Below are 20,009 nucleotides of genomic sequence, written 5' to 3'. Positions count from 1 at the left end.
TTTCAGCTGTTGACATCATCTGTGAGAAGTAAGAAACTGGATGGATGGGATCGTTTGGTGTTTCCTGTTGAGAAAGAACTGAGCCTAAGGCAAAATCAGAGGAATCAACTTCCAACACATAGTGGTGTTCGGGGTTCGGAAATCTTAGAATGGGTGCTGATGTAAAACTATCCTTTAAATATTCAAAAGCTGAATTAGCGTCTGGATCCCAGTTATAAGATGAGTTAATGCTGGTTAATTTCGTCAATGGTTTTGCTATCTTGTAAAAGTTTCTAATGAATTTCCTATAGTAGTTTGCAAAACCTAGGAATTTTTGGAGTTCCTTTCTGGACTTGGGTATTGACCAATTTTTGACAGCGTCTACTTTTTGTTTTTGCATTGTGATACCTGTTGGTGAGATATCATATCCAAGGAATGACACATGCTTGGTATGAAATATGCATTTCTCCAACTTAGCATACAGTTTATGCTCTCGTAGCCTTGACAGTACCCATCGCACGTGTGCTTTTTGTTCTGTTTCGTTTTTAGAATAAATCAAAATATCGTCTAGGTATATCACAAGACAGATGTCTAAGAGATCTCTGAACACATCGTTTATGAAGTGTTGAAAAGTGGCGGGTGCGTTGCACAGTCCAAACGGCATGACAAGGTACTCATAAAGGCCATACCTTGTCCTGAATGCGGTCAACCATTCGTGTCCTTCTTTTATCCTCACTAAGTTATAGGCTCCTCTTAAATCGAGTTTCGTGTATATAGTTGCCTCAGATAACCTTTCGATTAGTTCTGGGATTAATGGGAGTGAGTAACGATTTTTTATTGTGCGTTTGTTGAGTTCTCTGTAATCGATTATGGGACGTAATGATGAATCCTTATTCCGCACAAAAAAAATTCCGGCACCTGCTGGTGATGTTGATGCTCTGATAAATCCTTTCCGTAAATTTTCTTCGAGATACTTCTTTAAATTATCCAATTCTGGCTTGCAGAGAGGGTACAAGTGTCTATAAGGGATGGAAGAACCAGGTTGAAGTTGTATTGGACAATCCTATGCACGATGAGGAGGCAAGTTCTCAGCTTCTACTTTACTGAATACATCCTTGAAATCTGCATAAGGTGAAGGAATTTGCAACTCAGGTTTTTCTGTAGGTATTTCGGTCTGGAGTAGAACATGTTTGTGGAAACATGTTGTTTTACAATAGACTGAATCAAATTTTATGGAAGATAGTGACCAGTGGATAACTGGATTATGTAATTTGAGCCAACTAATACCCAAAACCACTGGGAAATGTGGTGACGAGACAACATCAAATGAGAGTTGTTCTGTGTGTCCTGCTGTAGTAACTGTTAACGGTGTGGTATGGTGTGTGATAGGGCCAGTTTTAGGTTCTGAACCGTCAATCATACGAAAAGAAAATGGAGTATGCTTTTTAATAAGGGGTATTTTATTTTGCGTTACAACATTATAATCAATAAAGCAGCCATAAGCTCCCGAGTCTATGATGGCTTCAGTAATCAGCTGATCTTGGTCCCACTGTATGGAGAGAGTTAACATGCAATAAGTTTTAGTTTTAGTGGTGTTTAATAAAGAACTTATAACTTTGAACTTACATTTCTTGTTTTTCTGTAAAATGGGACACTCCTGGACTGAATGTGTAGGATTGGCGCAATACATGCACAGATTATTACTCTTCCTGCGGTATCTTTCTTCTGTTGTTAAAGGACCACGGGCTATTCTGATGTCCATGGGAACAGCTGCTTGTTTACTATGTTGGGTTGGTTGAGGTGGGGAATAGATAGAAGGTTTTGGTCGGACATCTGCAGAAAACCTTTCTGCCTTCCTTTCTCGCAGTCTGCGGTCCAATTGTTTTGCAGCATTCATCATTCCTTCTAGGGTTTTTGGGAGTTCTATCCTGGCGATTTCATCTTTCAAGCTCTCCGAGAGGCCTAAACGGAACTGGTTTTGAAGTGCAATCTGACTCCATTCCGAATCAGCTGCGTATAATTTGAATTCTGTGATGTACTCCTCCACGGGTCTCTTGGCTTGCTTAAGGTTCCTCATGGAGGCTTCAGCGGACATTTGTACATCAGTGTCGTGAAAAAGATCATCCATACATGTGAAAAAATCAGAAAGGGATCCTAGCACTGGGTCATTATGTTCGCACAGATTGTCAGCCCAGATTTTTGGCTCACCACCCCTCAGGAATGAAATAGTACTTAATACCTTGATACTCTCTGTGGGATAACTGCGAGGTCGTAGATTATAAAGTAAATGACATGAATTCTTAAACTGCCTATACTGCTTCCTGTTTCCAGAAAAGAGCTCTGGTAGTGAAACTGAAGGTTCAGGTGTTTGCTGAGGTGGTGCAGTATTAGTAGTAAGTGAGTCTCTTATAATTCCCCTTAAAGACTGATTTTCAATTTGTAAATCATGAACCGCCTGAGTGAGCAAGCTGATCAACCTTTTGGGAGAGGTTGAAAACTATCTGTGGTAGATCTGGTGGCTCAATTTTAAGGCTTAGTAATATGTCAGGCTACAAATATGAAGTTAATGATGGAACACAATTCACAGATCTTAATTTATAAATAATTGTTTTGTTTCACTATTGTAAAGGAATATCACTATAGCTTAGTGATATTCTCACCTAATAGTGATAGTTTAGTTGTTTATTTTGCCACACCCCAGATTATGCAGTTAGGGTTAAGCAAACTTGAATAGGATTTGTAGAAATTGCTCTCAATATTAAGTTAGCTTTAGTTCTTAAGTTGCAGGTGTAGTAATGGTTCTATTAACTCTCAGAGTCTTATGCAGTGTAACACATAAATAGTTAACTAGTAACAAGGTTCAGTTAACAGTTGTACATATGCTCATGTAGTATTGCTTTTTTATTTGCAGAGATTACTTGTACCTTGTCTTGTCTTGCACTTGTAGTGTGGCAGAGCTGTAATGAATGCACAGCCTGTACTGTGGGAGTTCCAGTTCCACTGTGGAAGCTGTGTTGTTTATTAATCTGCAGTCAGGATGTTTAAATAAGGGTTAAAGCCAGATTTTCAGTGGTAACTCTCTTATATATACAAACTACACAGTGAAAGTTCTCCAAATAACAAAGCATTAGAACAAATAGAATATACTTGCGTTTAGTTCAGGCAGTTCATTTAATTGATTGCATGTCAGCTCCTAAGTTAATGAACACTGCAGTTGTTTGGATGAATTCCAGTTAAAGTTGAACAAAGTATCAAAAAGTTCCTGTGAGGAAAAAAGTTCAGAAAACAAGTTATTCCAAGTAGTTAGGCTCAGGTAAATAGGGTAGCCTTGTACTCCAAATTACTAAGCAAAGAGAATTGATTTGGGGCGGTTTTTAAAGGCAAGCTGCAAGTTTGTTGCTTGAAGGATTCCGCTGGGTCCTAGAAGGAGCTAGGTTCCTGATACTGGTACTTTAAGGAAACTTGCATAAACTGCAAACTGGTACTTTGTAGAAACAAACAGGAAACTTGCATAAACTGCAAATTGGAACTTTGTAGAAACAAACAGGATACTTGCATAAACTGCAAAAATTGGAACTTTGTTGAAACAAACAGGATACTTGCATAAACTGCAAATTGGAACTTTGTAGAAACAAACAGGAAACTTGCATAAACTGCAATTTGGAACTTTGTAGAAACAAACAGGAAACTTGCATAAACTGCAATTTGGAACTTTGTAGAAACAAACAGGATACTTGCATAGACTGCAAATTGGAAACAAGCAAGCAAAAGTACCTGAGTCAGTCCTTAGGAAAGAAAGTTTTAGGCAAGATCAATTGCCAGGAAATCAGTCCAAAAATGAAGCACAGTGCCAAGGGATTATCCAGAAGAGTAGTCAGTAATTGTAGCAGAAATCAGGAACCAGGAAATCCAACAAATCTGTATTTCACACAGGATACAGGAGCAGAGAGTGTTTCAGAGTATAACTCTCAATGTCAAGGCCCAGAATTGCAAACAAACCTCCCAGATAAAGCAGGCTGCTGATTAAATGTAAGCAGGTGGAGCCAGAGAGCCAAAGTTGCAGCAAACAGAAAAACACAATGTTCTTTTCCTGTGATCAAGCCATCTGGTGGCATAGTGGTAAAACAACAGGCTGGGAAAGAACAGCTGCAGAAATAGAGACAGGTCCGAGGTTCAATTCCAGGCTGAACCATGATAGTACCCCCTCCTCAAGGACGACCTCTGGGCGGACCCAGCATTGTCGTATAGCACCAGATCTTTAATACGTACCAGAGTGCCATCAGAGTCATAGGTACAATATCAGAGTCATAGGTACAATCTTTTTTTAAGGACTCTTTAGGAGAGGATTCTGGGGACTGGAATTAGTATAGAGGGCCCCAACAGGACTGATCTTTGGTTTCTGTGCAGTTCTAGGCTTGTAGGTTCTGGAGAGGTGGGTCTGAGGTAGAGGTGGTAAAGGACCTTTTGACCGCACAGCAGTTTGAAGCACTGTCCCTCCAGTGTCAGAATCAGTATCATCTTCAATGGTTGAATAGTTAGACATATCCTCTGGAAAGCACAAAGATAAGAATGTAGCTGGATCTGGTAGGAAAATCTCTGGATTCATAGTACTAGGATTCTGTGGATGACATGTTAGTACTTTACAGGAATCAGAGTCTTTGGAAGGTGCAGTCCTAGGCTGATCAAATTGGGGATGTAAAATAGAACCCATGCAGAGCTCATCTCCAGAGGAATCCGAAGTTGGATAACAGTTTGACTTCCTCTCTGTAGCCTGTCCATTTGATGACTCAGGATTTAGAGGTAGAGACTGCGGAACAGACTTCTTAGGGGGTCTCACCGGACAAAAGGATATTACATGCCCAGTAGCTCCACAATAGAAACATAAGCCATTATTTCTCCTTCTGGTCATTTCATCAGTGGTAAGAGGGGTTGAAATCCTCCTTTTGATTGATAAGGATATAGCCTTTGGGGTAGTGGGCACAGGAGTAGGAGTGCCAAACCCCAAAATTTTTTTATTGAAAAAGTCTTTCAGGCTATCCTGTAAAGTCTGGAATCCCGCAGTGAAATCTTGGATAAGTGACTTCAATGCATCCGGAAGAGATTTTAGAAGTTGGTTAAGTTGTAGTAGATGAGAGTCCACAGACAAAATTCTCTCTGACACTTCAGTCAAAGAATGGATCACCTCAGCAAGCTTCAATGTATGGCCTTGACATTCTGTCATACTCTGCAAGGGAGAAGGTTCAGGAGTAAGGAGCTATTGTGCACAGGTGTCAGGTTTTGGGGTTAATGTTGTGTTTTGTCTGCGCAAGTCTTTCCTTTTAGGCATAATTAAACAGGTACAAGGTTTTAGGAAATAAAGGAGATAGTTTTATTTATAGGATAAAGCAATGTAGAGATATGCAATTAGATAAGACAAAGTCAATAGGTTGTTGTATTAGGCAGGAATACAGTTCTTTGTAATAACAGGCAGGATACTTGCATATGCTGTAGACTGGAACAGTGAAATAACAGGCAGGAATGCAGAGCTTTGTAATAACAAGCAGGATACTTGCATATGCTGTAGAACTGTATAATAACAGGCAGGAATGCAGAGCTTTGTGTAACAGACAGGATATTTGCATATGCTGAAGACTGGAACTGTGTAATAACACGCAGGAAAGCAGAGCTTTGTAATAACAAGCAGGATACTTGCATATGCTGAAGACTGGAACTGTGTAATAACAATCAGGAATGCAGCGCCTTGTAATAACAAGCAGGATACTTGCATATGCTGAAGACTGGAACTGTGTAATAACAAGCAGGATATTTGCATATGCGGTAGACTGGACACAGTTGTAACAAACTGGAAACTTGCATAAACTGCAAACTGGTACTTTAAGGAAACTTGCATAAACTGCAAACTGGTACTTTGTAGAAACAAACAGGAAACTTGCATAAACTGCAAATTGGAACTTTGTAGAAACAAACAGGATACTTGCATAAACTGCAAATTGGAACTTTGTAGAAACAAACAGGAAACTTGCATAAACTGCAATTTGGAACTTTGTAGAAACAAACAGGAAACTTGCATAAACTGCAATTTGGAACTTTGTAGAAACAAACAGGATACTTGCATAGACTGCAAATTGGAACTTTGTAGTATCAGGAAACAAGCAAGCAAAAGTACCTGAGTCAGTCCTTAGGAAAGAAAGTTTTAGGCAAGATCAATTGCCAGGAAATCAGTCCAAAAATGAAACACAGTGCCAAGGGATTATCCAGAAGAGTAGTCAGTAATTGTAGCAGAAATCAGGAACCAGGAAATCCAACAAATCTGTATTTCACACAGGATACAGGAGCAGAGAGTGTTTTAGAGTATAACTCTCAATGTCAAGGCCAAGAATTGCAAACAAACCTCCCAGATAAAGCAGGCTGCTGATTAAATGTTTTGTTTCAGCTGGTAAGCAGGTGGAGCCAGAGAGCCAAAGTTGCAGCAAACAGAAAAACACAATATTCTTTTCCTGTGATCAAGCCATCTGGTGGCATAGTGGTAAAACAATATGCTGGGAAAGAACAGCTGCAGAAATAGAGACAGATCCCAAGTTCAATTCCAGGCTGAACCATGACAATTTAATTGTATTTTAGTTTAGCAAATTGTAGTTAATTTATTTATTTAATTTAATGATAGTGTAGTGTTAGGTTTAATTGTAACTTAGGTTAGGATTTATTTTACAGGTAATTTTGTACTTATTTTAACTAGGTAGCTATTAAATAGTTATTAACTATTTAATAGCTATTGTACCTAGTTAAAATAAATACAAAGTTGCCTGTAAAATAAATATAAATCCTAAAATAGCTACAATGTAACTATTGTAGCTATATTAGGGTTTATTTTATCGGTAAGTATTTAGTTTTAAATATGATTAATTTATTTAATTTTAGGAATATTATTTTGTTTAATTTAAATTATATTTATGTTAGGGGGGTGTTAGGGTTAGGGTTAGAGTTAGGTTTAGGGGTTAATAGCTTTATTATAGTAGCGGCGACGTTGCAGGCGGGAGATTAGGGGTTAATAATTGTAGATAGGTGGCGGCGATGTTAGGAAGGGCAGATTAGGGGTTAATGCGATTTATTATAGTTTTTGCAAGGCGGGAGTTCAGCGGTTTAGGGGTTAATACATTTATTATAGTGGCGGTGAGGTCCGGTCAGCAGATTAGGGGTTAATAAGTGTAGTTAGGTAGCGGCAACGTTGGGGGGGCAGATTAGGGGGTAATAAATATAATGTAGGTGTTGGCAATGTTAGGGGCAGCAGATTAGGGGTTCATAGCTATAATGTAGGTTGCGGCGGTGTCCGGATCAGCAGATTAGGGGTTAATAATATAATGCAGGTGTCAGCGATAGCGGGGGAGGCAGATTAGGGGTTAATAAGTGTAAGGTTAGGGGTGTTTAGACTCGGGGTTCATGTTAGGTTGTTAGCTGTAGACTTAGAAAGTGTTTCCCCATAGGAAAAAATGGGGCTGCGTTAGGAGCTGAACGGTGCTTTTTTGCAGGTGTTAGGGTTTTTTTCAGCCAGCTCAGCCCCATTGTTTCCTATGGGGATATCGTGCACAAGCACGTTTTTCCAGCTTACCGCTACCGTAAGCAACACTGGTATTGAGGGTTGAAGTGGAGCTAAATTATGCTCAACGCTCCCTTTTCTGAGGCTAACGCAGCCATTCAGACAACTCTAAATACCAGCGTTGTTTGAAGGGTGCGCTGGGGAAAAAAGCATCGTTAGCTACGTGGGTTTTTACCGACAAAACTCTAAATCTAGGCGATGGTTTGAATATTTTGCATATATCCTAACTTTTAATAAATCACTTTTTAAACTACGCTTTGGAAGCCTGAGCTTTTCTTGTTCCCTGGATCACCTGGACCCAACATCCTGTTGCAGGATCAGTGTAGCTGGGTCACTGTTAATTCCCCAGCCTGCATCAATTAGCACATGGGTGCTGCTCATTTTGTGAGAGCTTCAGTAATCCTGATAGCGCCTGCATGGCCACGCAGGACTTGGTATGCGGATCTAGTGGACATGTCCTCTCTGCCACCATGGAAACTTCCTTTGAGACAGGACCTTCTCATTCAAGGTCCTTTCCAACATCCATATTTAATTTCTCTGCAGCTGACTGCGTGCAGATTGAACGTTAGATTTTATCGAAGCGAGGATTCTCTAAATCGGTCATCAATACATTGATACAGGCTAGAAAGCCTGTCACTAGAAAAATCTATCATAAGATATGGCGTAAATATCTTTAGTGGTGTGAATCCAAGGGTTACTCATGGAGTAAAGCTAGGATTCTGTCTTTTCTCCAGGAAGGACTGGAGAAAGGGTTATCAGCAAGTTCCTTAAAGGGACAAATTTCTGCTTTGTCAATTCTGTTTCACAAACGTTTGGCAGATGTCCCAGATGTTCAGTCTTTTTGTCAGGCTCTATCTAGAATTAAGCCTGTATTTAGACCTATTACTCCTCCTTGGAGTTTGAATTTATTTCTTCGTGTTCTTCAAGGGGTTCCATTTGAACCCATGCATTCCATAGATATGAAATTATTATCCTGGAAAGTACTGTTTTTGGTTGCTATTTCTTCTGCTCGAAGAGTTTCTGAGCTTTCAGCGTTACAGTGTGATTCGCCTTATCTCATTTTTCATTCTGATAAGGTGGTTTTACGTACTAAACCTGGATTTCTTCCTAAGGTTGTTTCAAATAAGAATATTAATCAGGAAATTGTTGTTCCTTCCTTGTGTCCTAACCCTTCTTCTAAGAAGGAGCGTATGTTGCATAATTTGGACGTGGTCCGTGCCTTAAAATTTCACTTACAGGCAACTAAGGATTTCCGTCAATCATCTTCATTATTCATTGTTTATTCTGGAAAGCGTAGGGGTCAGAAAGCTACGGCTACCTCTCTTTCTTTTTGGCTGAGAAGTATGATCCGCCTGGCATATGAGACTGCTGGACAGCAGCCTCATGAAAGAATTACGGCTCTTTCTACTAGGGCTGTGGCTTCCACATGGGCCTTTAAAAATGATGCATCTGTTGAACAGATTTGTAAGGCTGCGACTTGGTCGTCCCTTCATACTTTTTCCAAATTTTCCAAATTTGATACTTTTGCTTCATCTGAGGCTGTTTTTGGGAGAAAAGTTCTTCAAGTAGTGGTGCCTTCTGTTTAGGTCTCTGTCTTGTCCCTCCCTTTCATCCGTGTCCTGTTGCTTTGGTATTGTATCCCACAAGTAAGGATGAAATCCGTGGACTCGTCGTATCTTGTAGAAGAAAAGGAAATTAATGCTTATCTTATAAATTGATTTCTTCTACGATACGACGAGTCCAGGGCCCTCCCTGTCAATTTAAGACAGATTGTAGTTTTTATTATTTACAACTTCAGTCACCTCTGCACCTTTTAGCTTTTCCTTTCTCTTCCTATAACCTTCGGTCGAATGACTGGAGGTGGAGGGGAAGGGAGGAGCTATATATACAGCTCTGCTGTGGTGCTCTTTTCCACTTCCTATTAGCAGGAGGATAATATCCCACAAGTAAGGATGAAATCCGTGGACTCGTCGTATCGTAGAAGAAATCAATTTATCAGGTAAGCATAAATTTCCTTTTTTGGAGAAAGGTTCTTCAAGCAGTGGTGCTTCCGTTTAGGTTCCTGCCTTGTCCTTCCCTTTCATCCGTGTCCTATTGCTTTGGTATTGTCTCCCATAAGTAAGGATGAAATCTGTGGACTCGTCATATCTTGTAAAAGAAAAGGAAATTTATGCTTACCTGATAAATTTATTTATTTTACGATATGACGAGTCCACGGCCCACCCTGTCATTTTCTAAGGCAGGTCTTTATTTTTGTTAAACTTTAGTCACCTCTGCACCTTGGCTTTTCCTTTCTCTTCCTAACTTCGGTCAAATGACTGGAGTGGGAGGGAAGGGGAGGAGCTATATATACAGCTCTGCTGTGGTGCTCTTTTCCTCCTCCTGCTGACCAGGAGGTGATATCCCATAAGTAAGGATGAAATCCGTGGACTCGTCATATCGTAAAAGAAATACATTTATCAGGTAAGCATAAATTTCCTTTTTGTTTCTATGCCGGTGCTTATACATGAGCATGGATAGGCATGGGGGCGCATTCTTTATTCAAGGACGACACATTTGGATAAGAGACGTTCAGGTTTATTCAGGAGTCATTTTCATTACGACTTTTGTAGGCCATGCGGTTCTCCTTATCGGAGTTAGACTACCGCTCCACGAAGGGCGGGGCTTAACGTCACGCTCTTTATCGCGCAGTTGGTGTTCCAAGGTTCCGACAGGTTACCTCGAGGTTCCGGTGTTCTCCTAAGTCCGCTTGTTTTATTCAGCAAATTCACAAGCGGTCTTAGGCACGCAGTCCACGGAGTATTATTGGTTGGCTCATGGGGACAGGTAGGCGCCACAGCAGAGCTGTGGCGTGGTGCAAGTGATTTATTTTGACATAAGTTTGTTAGAGTGTACTCTTATAGGGGTGATCTTTTGAAAGTCATTATAGTGATCCCTGTTATTATATTGTTTTATTGCGGCCCATTAAAAACTAAAAAGATTTGTTTTTAAAGACACAGTACACTCGTTTTGCAAAAATATTTTTTTCAGAGTTTTTTGTTATTTTTAATTAGTACCACGACCAATATTGCTTGTTTTTGTCATGACTGAACTTCAGGAAAGCACTTGTTCTATGTGTTTAGATGCCAATGTGGAACCCCCTATTACTTTTTGTCCCTCATGTACTGAGAGGGCTTTACAATTTAAAAAACATTTTTTTTTTAATGCAAGTGTATCTAAGGATGTTTCTCAGCTTGATGAGATTTAGGGTATGCTGCAACTTTCTCCCCAAGCGTCAAAACCTTTAACGCCCGCTCAAGCGATGCTGTGTTCTTCAACTACGTCCACTTCATTCACTCTGCAGGATATGGCTGCAGTTATGTCATCCACTCTTACAGAAGTTTTATCTAAGTTGCCAGTTTTGCAAGGCAAACGAAGCAGGACAGAGGCGCATGTGGTCCCTGCGACTTCTGATGCATTGATGGCTATCTCCGATGTACCCTCCCAGGGCTCTGAATTGGGGGGTAGGGAGACCCTGTCTGAAGGGGAACTGTCTGACTCAGGAAGTGCATTGCCCCCAACAGATTCGGACGTCATGTCCTTTAGATTTAAGCTTGAACACCTCCGTCTTTTACTGTGAGAGGTTTTGCTGACTCTGAACGAATGTGACTCTATTGTGGTTCCACCAGAGAAATTGAGTAAGATGGATAAATACTTAGAGGTCCCTTCTTATTCCGACGTTTTTCCGGTTCCTAAGAGAATTTCTGAAATTATACGGGAATGGGAAAGACCGGGTATCCCGTTCTCCCCTTCCCCTATGTTTAAGAAAATGTACCCTATAGCTGTGTACCCTATAGCTGACACTGTGCGGGATTCTTGGCAAACGATCCCTAAGGTGGAGGGAGCTATTTCTACCCTGGCTAAGCGTACAACTATTCCTATAGAGGACAGTTGTGCTTTTAAAGAACCCATGGATAAGAAGCTGGAGGGTCTTCTCAAAAGACTTTATGTTCATTAAGGGTTTCTTTTACAACCGACGGCCTGCATTGTAACAGTCACAACTGCGGCCGCTTTTTGGTTTGACACTCTAGAAGAGTCCCTTAGGACTGAGACTTCTTTAGAGGAAATACAGGTTAGAATTAAGGCCCTTAAGCTGGCTAATTCTTTTATTACGGATGCTTCTTTTCAGATCGCCAAATTGTTGGCTAAGAATGCAGGATTCGCCATCTTAGCACAAAAAGCATTATGGTTAAAACCATGGTCTGCGGATGTATCCTCTAATTCTAAGCTCTTGACTATTCCTTTCAAGGGAAAGACCCTGTTCGGACCTGACTTGAAGGAGATCATTTCTGATATTACAGGAGGTAAAGGCCACCTTCTCCCTCAAGATAAAACATCTAAGCAAAGGGGAGAACAGAGTAATTTTCGTTCCTTTCGAAACTTCAAACAAATCCCTTCTTCCTCTTCCGCTAAACAGGAAGGGAATTATTCTCAAGCCAAACCCACCTGGAGACCCAACAAGGCTTGGAACAAGGGTAAACAACCCAAGAAGCCCGCTGCTGCTCCCAAGACAGCATGAAGGGGCTACCCCCAATCCGGGACCGGATCTAGTAGGGGGCAGACTTTCTCTCTTTGTCCAGGCTTGGATAAGAGACATTCAGGGTCCCTGGACACTAGAAATTGTGTCTCAAGGGTATCAGTTGGAGTTCAAAAATTCCTTCCCAAGGGGAAGGTTTCTTCTTTCATGATTGTCTGTAGACCAGATAAAAAGAGAGGCGTTCTTACGTTGTGTAAAAGACCTCTCCACTATGGGAGTAATTTGTCCCGTTCCAATACAGGAACAGGGGCAGGGGTTTTACTCAAATCTTTTTGTGGTTCCCAAAAAAGAGGGAATGTTCTGACCCATTTTAGATCTCAAGAGTCTAAACAAGTTTCTCAGAGTTCCATCATTCAAGATGGAGACTATTCGGACAATTCTTCCATTGATCCAGAAGGGTCAATATATGACTACCGTGGACTTAAAGGATGCATATCTTCATATTCCTATCCACAGAGATCATCACCAGTTTCTGAGGTTTGCCTTTCTGGACAAACATTTTCAGTTTGTGGCCCTTCCTTTCGGGCTGGCCACGGCACCCAAAATCTTCACAAAGGTTCTAGGGTCTCTGCTGGCGGTTCTCAGGCCACGGGGCATTGCAGTGGCGCCTAATCTGGACGATATTCTGATCCAGGCGTCGTCTTATCAGCTGACAAAGTCTCATACCGACATTGTTCTATCCTTTCTAAGGACTCACAGGTTGAAGGTGAATCTAGAAAAGAGTTCACTAATTCCACAGACAAGGGTTCCCTTCCTGGGAACTCTAATAGACTCTCTATCCATTAAATATTTTTTGACGGATGTCAGAAAGTTAAAAATTCTGAATACATGCCGATCCCTTCAGTCCAATCATCGGCCATCAGTGGCTCAGTGCATGGAGGTAATTGGATTGATGGTGGCGGCAATGGACATCATTCCGTTTGCTTGTTTTCATCTCAGACCTCTACAACTGAGCATGCTCAGACAGTGGCATGGAGATTATTAATTTGTCTCCTCAGATAGATCTGGACTCTCTTCTTTGGTGGTTGTTGCAGGTTCATCTGTCCCAAGGGACGTGCTTCCGCAGACCCTCATGGGTGATAGTGACAACGGACGCCAGTCTACTAGGATGGGGTGTAGTCTGGAACTCCCTGAAGGCTCAGGGTGTGTGGACTCGGTTGGAGTCTCTACTTCCAATCAATATTCTGGAATTGAGAGCAATATTCAATGTGCTTCAGGCTTGGCCTCAGTTGGCTTCGGTAAAATTCATCCGTTTTCAGTCGGACAACATCACGACTGTGGCTTACATCAATCATCAGGGAGGAACAAGGAGTTCCTTGACGATGACAGAAGTATCCAAGATAATTCGGTGGGCAGAGGCTCACTCTTGTTATCTGTCAGCAATCTACATCCCAGGAGTGGACAACTGGGAAGCGGATTTTTTGAGCAGACAGACGTTTCATCCGGGGGAATGGGAACTCCATCCGGAGGTCTTTGCCACCCTGATTCTCAGATGGGGCAGGCCGGAGCTGGATCTCATGGCATCTCGTCAGAATGCCAAGCTCCCGAGATACGGATCCAGGTCCAGGGATCCTCAGGCCGAACTGATAGATGCCTTGGCAGTGCCTTGGTCATTCAACCTAGCTTATGTGTTTCCACCATTTGCTCTCCTTCCCTGGGTGATTGCTCGGATCAAACAGGAGAGGGCTTCCATGATTCTCATCGCTCCTGCGTGGCCTCGCAGGACTTGGTATGCCGTTCTGGTGGACATGTCCTCTCTGCCACCGTGGAAGCTTCCTTTGAGGCAGGACCTTCTCATTCAGGGACCCTTCCATCATCCGAATCTAGTTTCTCTGCAGCTGACTGCTTGGAGATTGAACGCTTGATTTTATCTAAGTGAGGGTTCTCTGATTCGGTCATTGATTCCTTGATCCAGGCATGTAAGCCTGTTACTAGAAAGATTTACCATAAGATATGGCGTAAATATCTTTATTGGTGCGAATCCAAGGGCTACTCATGGAGTAAGATTAGGATTCCTAGGATTTTATCTTTTCTCCAAGAAGGATTGGAGAAAGGGTTGTCAGCAAGTTCCTTAAATTGACAGATTTCTGCTCTATCTATTTTGCTACACAAACGTCTGGCAGATATTACGGATGTTCAATCTTTTTGTCAGGCTCTGACTAGAATCAGGCCTGTGTTTAGACCTATTGCTCCTCCTTGGAGTTTGAATTTAGTTCTTAATGTGCTTTAAAGGGACCCATAACACCTGTCTGCTAAAACTTCTTAAAACTAACTTATGAGCAAAAAACCCCCAAGAAAAACATGGATGTCTATGTGTTTTTTTCAGCTTACCCCAACCTGTTCAAATAAAGTATTTCAATTACAATGGTCATCCAGTGCTTGATACTGCCTTGTATGCCACCATATTGTAACGCACGTTGCCACACAGCAGTCACGTGAGGTGCACAGCATATTATTCTTATATATGCTTAGAGGAAGGAAACACATCTGATTCTGCAGTGCTCTCTCTGTGATGCAGAGTGTGCCCTGCAGTGTCCGATAAGGAAGTTGTACTAAGTTATTTAGGTAAAAAGTTTTATTGTGCAAAAAAGACTTCCTAAACAAATCTGCTAAATTTAATAATGTCTGTGGTTAGTGCTCCCTCTCTTCCGGTCTCTCCTCAGAGCATTCATACACGCTCAGGACAGGAAGCTGTTGCCCTTACTGCTCCCTGCTCTCAGATTCTCTTGTTTTGTTCATCTCTGCACTCACTGGGGGGTAGTTATCAAGCTGTCTACTTTTCTGGCTTCGCCGGCCCAATACGCCCGCCTAAGCTCGCCTCACATCGCCGAAGCAGACCTGAAAAAGTATGCCTAAGTTATCAAATAAAGCTGTCAAAAAGCCGCGGGGCGATGAGCAGCGGACTGTGACAGTTATCACTCATCCGATCTCGCTGCCCTTCGGCTTTTTCCCAGCTTTATTGCTAGCCTGTCACTAAGCACTCACACTAAACTACACTGTTCTACCCCCTATACCGGCGCCCCCGGAGCCTCCCGCAACTCAATAAAGTTACTAACCCCTAAACCGCCGCTCCTAGACCCTGCCGCAACTCTTATAAATGTATTAACCCCTAAACCACCGCTCCCGGAGCCCACCGCCACCTACATTATACTTAGTAACCCCTATCCTGCCCCCCTATACCGTCGCCCTCTATAATAAAATTATTAACCCCTATCCTGCTGATCCCGCACCTCTCCGCAACTAAATAAATAGTTTAACCCCTAAACCGCCACTCCCTGAACCCACCGCAACCTATATTAAACCTATTAACCCCTATCCTGCCCCCCCTACACCGTCGCCACCTATAATAAATTTAATAACACCTAATCTGCCCCCCCTACACCGTCGCCACCTATAATAAATTTATTAACCCCTAATCTGCCCCCCACTACACCGCCGCCACTGTAATAAAATTATTAACCCCTAAACCTAAATCTAACCCTAACCCTAACGCCCCCCTAACTTAAATATTAATTAAATAAATCTAAATAAATTAACTCTTATTAACTAAATTAATCCTATTTAAAACTAAATACTTATCTTTAAAATAAACCCTAATATAGCTACAATATAAATAATAATTATATTCTAGCTATTTTAGGATTTATTTGTATTTTACAGGCAACTTTCAATTTATATTAACCAGGTACAATAGCTATTAAATAGTTATTAACTATTTAATAGCTTACCTAGCTAAAATAAAGAGAAATGTACCTGTTAAATAAATCCTAACCTAAGTTACAATTACACCTAACACTACACTATACTTTAATAAATTATTCCTATTTAAAAATAAATACTTACCTGTAAAATAAACCCTAAGATAGCTACAATATAATTAATAATTATATTATAGCTATCTTAGGATTTATATTTATTTTACAGGTAACTTTGTATTTATTTTAGCTAGTTAGAATAGTTATTAAATAGTTATTAACTATTTAATAACTACCTAGCTAAAAGAAATACAAAATTACCTGTAAAATAAATCCTAACTTAAGTTACAATTAAACCTAATACTACACTATCATTAAATTAATTAAATAAACTACCTACAAATAACTACAATTAAATACAATTACATAAACTAACTAAAGTACAAAAAATAAAAAAAGCTAAGTTACAAAAAATAAAAAAATAAGTTACAAACATGTTAAAAATATTACAACAATTTTAAGCTACTTACACCTAATCTAAGCCCCCTAATAAAATAACAAACCCCCCCAAAATAAAAAATGCCCTACCCTATTCTAAATTAAATACATTTCAAAGCTCTTTTACCTTACCAGCCCTTAAAAGGGCCATTTGTGGGGGCATGCCCCAAAGAAAACAGCTCTTTTGCCTGTAAAAGAAAAATACAACCCCCCCCAACATTAAAACCCACCACCCACATACCCCTAATCTAACCCAAACCCCCCTTACAAAAACCTAACACTAATCCCCTGAAGATCATCCTACCTTTACTTGTCTTCACTCAGTCGAGCCACCGATGGAACTGAAGAGGACATCCGGAGCGGAAGAAGTTAATCCTCCAAGCGGCGCTGAAGAAATCTTCCATCCGATGAAGTCATCATCCAGGCGGCGCTGAAGAAAAGTCTTCGATCCGTCCGATGTCATCTTCAAAGAGGCGCTGAAGAGGTCTTCTATCCGGGCGAAGTCATCTTCCAAGCCGGGTCTTGAATCTTCCTTCCGCCGACGCGGAACCACCTTCTTCACCGACGGACTACGACGAATGACGGCTCCTTTAAGGGACTTCATCCAAGATGGCGTCCCCTCAATTCCGATTGGCTGATAGGATTCTATCAGCCAATCGGAATTAAGGTAGGAAAAATCTGATTGGCTGATGGAATCAGCCAATCAGATTGAGCTCGCATTCTATTGGCTTTTCCGATCAGCCAATAGAATGCAAGCTCAATCTGATTGGCTGATTGGATCAGCCAATCGGATTGAACTTGAATCTGATTGGCTGATTCCATCAGCCAATCAGAATTTTCCTACCTTAATTCCGATTGGCTGATAGAATCCTATCAGCCAATCGGAATTGAGGGGACGCCATCTTGGATGACGTCCCTTAAAGGAGCCGTCATTCGTTGTAGTCCGTCGGTGAAGAAGGTGGTTCCGCGTCGGCGGAAGGAAGATTCAAGACCCGGCTTGGAAGATGACTTCGCCCGGATAGAAGACCTCTTCAGCGCCTCTTTGAAGATGACATCGGCCGGATCGAAGACTTTTCTTCAGCGCCGCCTGGATGATGACTTCATCGGATGGAAGATTTCTTCAGCGCCGCTTGGAGGATTAACTTCTTCCGCTCCGGATGTCCTCTTCAGTTCCATCGGTGGCTCGGCTGAGTGAAGACAACTAAAGGTAGGATGATCTTCAGGGGATTAGTGTTAGGTTTTTGTAAGGGGGGTTTGGGTTAGATTAGGGGTATGTGGGTGGTGGGTTTTAATGTTGGGGGGGGTTGTATTTTTCTTTTACAGGCAAAAGAGCTGTTTTCTTTGGGGCATGCCCCCACAAATGGCCCTTTTAAGGGCTGGTAAGGTAAAAGAGCTTTGAAATTTATTTAATTTAGAATAGGGTAGGGCATTTTTTTATTTTGGGGGGTTTGTTATTTTATTAGGGGGCTTAGATTAGGTGTAAGTAGCTTAAAATTGTTGTAATATTTGTAACATGTTTGTAACTTATTTTTTTTATTTTTTGTAACTTAGCTTTTTTTATTTTTCTCCAACATAGGTGTGTCCGGTCCACGGCGTCATCCTTACTTGTGGGATATTCTCTTCCCCAACAGGAAATGGCAAAGAGCCCAGCAAAGCTGGTCACATGATCCCTCCTAGGCTCCGCCTACCCCAGTCATTCTCTTTGCCGTTGTACAGGCAACATCTCCACGGAGATGGCTTAGAGTTTTTTAGTGTTTAACTGTAGTTTTTATTATTCAATCAAGAGTTTGTTATTTTGAAATAGTGCTGGTATGTACTATTTACTCAGAAACAGAAAAGAGATGAAGATTTCTGTTTGTATGAGGAAAATGATTTTAGCAACCGTAACTAAAATCCATGGCTGTTCCACACAGGACTGTTGAGAGCAATTAACTTCAGTTGGGGGAACAGTGTGCAGTCTCTTGCTGCTTGAGGTATGACACATTCTAACAAGACGATGTAATGCTGGAAGCTGTCATTTTCCCTATGGGATCCGGTAAGCCATGTTTATTACGATCGTAAATAAGGGCTTCACAAGGGCTTATTAAGACTGTAGACTTTTTCTGGGCTAAATCGATTCATTATTAACACATATTTAGCCTTGAGGAATCATTTTATCTGGGTATTTTGATATAATAATATCGGCAGGCACTGTATTAGACACCTTATTCCTTAGGGGCTTTCCCAAAGCATAAGCAGAGCCTCATTTTCGCGCCGGTGTGGCGCACTTGTTTTTGAGAGGCATGGCATGCAGTCGCATGTGAGAGGAGCTCTGATACTTAGAAAAGACTTTCTGAAGGCGTCATTTGGTATCGTATTCCCCTTTGGGCTTGGTTGGGTCTCAGCAAAGCAGATACCAGGGACTGTAAAGGGGTTAAAGTTTAAAACGGCTCCGGTTCCGTTATTTTAAGGGTTAAAGCTTCCAAATTTGGTGTGCAATACTTTTAAGGCTTTAAGACACTGTGGTGAAAATTTGGTGAATTTTGCACAATTCCTTCATGTTTTTTCGCAATTGCAGTAATAAAGTGTGTTCAGTTTAAAATTTAAAGTGACAGTAACGGTTTTATTTTAAAACGTTTTTGTACTTTGTTATCAAGTTTATGCCTGTTTAACATGTCTGAACTACCAGATAGACTGTGTTCTGAATGTGGGGAAGCCAGAATTCCTATTCATTTAAATAAATGTGATTTATGTGATAATGACAATGATGCCCAAGATGATTCCTCAAGTGAGGGGAGTAAGCATGGTACTGCATCATTCCCTCCTTCGTCTACACGAGTCTTGCCCACTCAGGAGGCCCCTAGTACATCTAGCGCGCCAATACTCCTTACTATGCAACAATTAACGGCTGTAATGGATAATTCTGTCAAAAACATTTTAGCCAAAATGAACACTTGTCAGCGTAAGCGCGGCTGCTCTGTTTTAGATACTGAAGAGCATGACGACGCTGATATTAATATCTCTGAAGGGCCCCTAACCCAGTCTGATGGGGCCAGGGAGGTTTTGTCTGAGGGAGAAATTACTGATTCAGGGAACATTTCTCAACAGGCTGAACCTGATGTGATTGCATTTAAATTTAAGTTGGAACATCTCCGCATTCTGCTTAAGGAGGTATTATCCACTCTGGATGATTGTGACAAGTTGGTCATCCCAGAGAAACTATGTAAAATGGACAAGTTCCTAGAGGTGCCGGGGCTCCCAGAAGCTTTTCCTATACCCAAGCGGGTGGCGGACATTGTTAATAAAGAATGGGAAAGGCCCGGTATTCCTTTCGTCCCTCCCCCCATATTTAAAAAATTGTTTCCTATGGTCGACCCCAGAAAGGACTTATGGCAGACAGTCCCCAAGGTCGAGGGAGCGGTTTCCACTTTAAACAAACGCACCACTATACCCATAGAGGATAGTTGTGCTTTCAAAGATCCTATGGATAAAAAATTAGAAGGTTTGCTTAAAAAGATGTTTGTTCAGCAGGGTTACCTTCTACAACCAATTTCATGCATTGTCCCTGTCGCTACAGCCGCATGTTTCTGGTTCGATGAGCTGATAAAGGCGGTCGATAGTGATTCTCCTCCTTATGAGGAGATTATGGACAGAATCAATGCTCTCAAATTGGCTAATTCTTTCACCC

Source organism: Bombina bombina, chromosome 10 (assembly GCF_027579735.1).
Source record: "Bombina bombina isolate aBomBom1 chromosome 10, aBomBom1.pri, whole genome shotgun sequence".
In the NCBI taxonomy this organism is placed as follows: Eukaryota; Metazoa; Chordata; class Amphibia; order Anura; family Bombinatoridae; genus Bombina; species Bombina bombina.
The sequence above is the reverse complement of the archived record's forward strand: the minus strand, read 5'-3'. Positions refer to the sequence as shown.